The following is a 3,482-nucleotide window of genomic DNA, read 5'->3' as shown; positions in this document are numbered from 1 at the left end:
CGTTGATTAATAATAGGATGTTTTGGAGGTCTCTCATTCATGGCAGAGAATAGGATAGAAATATTGTGATAAATAAACATTTATCATTCCCATAGATGCCCATAGAGCGAGCCACAGCTCATAACACTCTCAAGTTGGAGCCATGGATTAATGGCATAGTATGTGTGAACTGAGAGATATTTTGGGTTAAAAAAACACCTTCTAAGTCTGGGTTGCTGTGAGTTTTCCGGGTTGTATGGCCACGTTCCAGAAGTATTCTCTCCTGACTTTTTGCCCACATCTATGGCAGGCATCCTCAGATGTTGCGAGGATGCCTGCCATAGATATGGGTGAAACTCAGGAGAGAATGCTTCTGGAACATGGCCATACAGCCCAGAAAACTCACAGCAATCCAGTGATTCCAGCCATGAAAGCCTTCAACAACACACCTTCCAAACTACCTGTGAAAATAACTTTCCTCCTGTTGCTTGTTGTATGAGGATGAATGCCATGCTGGATTGACCTTGTCAAGATGAAAGAGAACAGGCAAACTTGGGAAGCTTTCTGTATCTCCTTAGGAAGCTGTATAAATCTCTCCCAAACTTATTTATTTATTTATTTATTACATCACTTCTACCCCGCCCTTCTCACCCATCAGGGGACTCAGGGCGGCTTACAATATAAACATACACATTAAAAACAGTTGTCATCAAATTTAAAAATCCATCAAGATTAAAAATTACAATAAAATTAAGAATATCCATTAAAATATACATAATTATACATTTAAATATACATTTAAGGCGCTTTCCATGTTCATGTGGGGTCTGTCAGTAGGTCATATATTCTTATCTCATTTTTGCTGTTACTCATGCTCAAATGCCTGGTCCCATAACCATGTTTTTGTCCTCTTTCGGAAAGACAGGAGGGAGGGAGCCTGCCTGACTTCAATGGGGAGGGCGTTCCATAGGCGGGGAGCCACCACTGAAAAGGCCCTGTCTCTCGTCCCCGCCAGCCGCACCTGTGAGGCTGACGGGACCGCGAGCAGGGCCTCATCTGACGATCTTAAGCTTCGAGGTGGGTCGTAGCGGGAGACACGTTCGGACAGATAAGCTGGGCCGGAACCGTTTAGAGCTTTATAGGCTAAAGCCAGCACCTTGAATTGTGCTCGGTAGCTAATTGGCAGCCAGTGGAGCTGGCGTAACAGAGGAGTGGTACGCTCCCTGTACGCTGCTCCAGTTATTAACCTGGCAGCCTCCCATTGGACTAACTGAACCTCCAAACAGTCTTCAAAGGCAGCTCCACGTAGAGTGCCTTGCAGTAGTCTAAACGGGATGTAACAAGGGTGTGGACCACCGTGGTCAAGTCTGGCTTCCCAAGGTACGGTCGCAGCTGGAGCACAAGTTTTAATTGTGCGAAGGCTCCCCTAGCCACCGCTGAGACCTGGGGTTCCAGGCTCAACGATGAGTCTAGGATCACCCCCAGACTGTGCACCTGCGCCTTCAGGGGGAGTGTGACCCCATCTAGCACAGCTGTAACCCAGTACCCTGTTCGGCCTTCCGACTGACCAGGAGGACCTCTGTCTTGTCTGGATTCAATTTCAATTTGTTGGCCCTCATCCACTCCGACACAGTGGCCAAGCACCGGTTCAGAACCTGGACAGCCTCCTTAGTGACAGGTGGGAAGGAGTGACAGAGCTGGACATCATCTGCGTACAGATGACACCGCACCCCAAAACTCCGGATGATCTCTCCCAACGGCTTCATGTAGATGTTAAACAACATGGGAGATAACACAGAGCCCTGCGGGACCCCACAAGTCAACGGTTGTGGGGCCGAGCAGGCATCCCCCAATGACACCATCTGGGACCGACCCTCCAGGAATGAGTGGAGCCACTGCAGGACAGTACCTCCAAGTCCCATTCCCGCGAGGCGTCCCAGAAGGATACCGTGATCGACGGTATCGAAGGCCGCTGAGAGGTCCAGCAGAACCAGCAGGGACACACTCCCCCTGTCCAGTTCCCGGCGCAGATCATCGACTAAGGCGACCAAGGCTGTCTCGGTACCATGCCCCGGCCTAAAGCCAGACTGTGCCGGATCCAGAAAATCAGTGTCAACCAAGAATCCCTGGAGCTGCGAAGCAACCACATGTTCCAAGACCTTGCCCAAATAGGGGAGATTGGAAATAGGCCGAAAGTTTCCGAATTGAGTGGGATCCAATGATGGCTTGAGTCTTCTCTTTCACCTTGTTAATTTCATCCCAGCAAGGCAGTCCATAAAGAAAAGGCTTTGGTGTAGGAATACCACACTTTTGAGGATAGAAAACAAGACCCATTGTAATGCATCATAGGTGAATGGCCTGGTGTTCCCATGGTGATGCCTTGTGGAGTCAACCTGTGTCATAATGGACAGTTGACCTATAAAGAGCCCTGAAGTAAACTGTATGCCCCAGAGGACTTTGGGCTGCTTCAACATTCAGTTGGGCCTCCTGCTGCTCTTCTAGATCTTACATGCCTTAATACCTACCCAACGAAAATGGCACGATTCCAGAGCAGCAGGAGTAACATTAACACAATGCATTGCCGCTGGATGAGGAAAGCAAGACGTGGTGGTGGCGGCTCTGGGCGGAGGAAGAAAGGGAAAGGTCGGAGAAGAGGTGGCCGGAAAAGAGGGTCCTGTAAGTTTGGGGTCACTCTTGAGATAGAGTTTGTAAGTTTTGGGTTATCTGAACAAATTCTAGAAATGGAGAATCACTTTGGAGCATAAAAGCGCATAGAAGTGATCCGCCTACCTTGAGGACATTGTATTTATCACCTTTTCAAGTGGTAAAAACCTGATGACACCAGTTGGGATGTAGCTAAGATTACTATATATATAGATGGCCATAAGTCAATTAGACATTACTAAGCATGCATGCCCTTAGAATTTGATCCATAGATTTGTTCCTATATATCATAAACACACTTGTATTACCAAAAGTGTACCTTTCTTATTTTTCCCCCCAGGCAAAGGCGGGAGAGGAAGAAGAGGGAGAAGACGCTAAACTTCCGGATGGCTTGTCACTACCCTGTGAACAGCAAAGTAAAAGGCTATTGCCCTGTTCAGTCTCTTCTCTAAGATGCTGAAGTCCATCCCTGTCAGACTCTTCGTTATTACCACTTAACAACTTTCTGGCCACTTACTTGAGACTGAATAGTGTCCTCTTGTTAATAAACTCTGAAATATCATCACTGTTTCTATGGCATTGTTGACTTGTGTTATAGGGGCAGTTGTTTGCAGTGTAATCTGAATGACCTGGTGGATTCATAAGATAACAAAATAGGAGTTCTGTTTTCAGTCATTCTCAGTACTATGAAGCATAGTGGCTGGTGGCTTCCATGTTCATGAAGCAGCAAATACATCCTATTTTTTTAGGCTAGACCTTTAATGACCCATCCAGTCTTCAAATAGATTTGATACATTGGTTATCTCCTTTAAAAGGTGGGCAAACACCCTGGCAGCTTC

The 3,482-nt window shown here is 47.0% G+C and overlaps 1 long non-coding RNA gene across 1 annotated transcript; it reads left to right on the top strand.

Annotated features, from left to right (window-relative positions):
- Positions 1-1,631: 1,631 nt before the first annotated feature.
- LOC134299429 (uncharacterized) lies at positions 1,632-3,205 on the top strand. Its single transcript, XR_010006639.1, has 2 exons — positions 1,632-2,655; positions 2,984-3,205. It is a non-coding gene; the product is annotated as an uncharacterized LOC134299429 (long non-coding RNA).
- Positions 3,206-3,482: the final 277 nt, after the last annotated feature.

The sequence above is a fragment of the Anolis carolinensis genome, chromosome 5 (genome assembly GCF_035594765.1).
Source record: "Anolis carolinensis isolate JA03-04 chromosome 5, rAnoCar3.1.pri, whole genome shotgun sequence".
In the NCBI taxonomy this organism is placed as follows: domain Eukaryota; kingdom Metazoa; phylum Chordata; class Lepidosauria; order Squamata; family Dactyloidae; genus Anolis; species Anolis carolinensis.
Note: the sequence above shows the minus strand (reverse complement) of the source record. Positions and strands in the feature narration are given on the sequence as shown.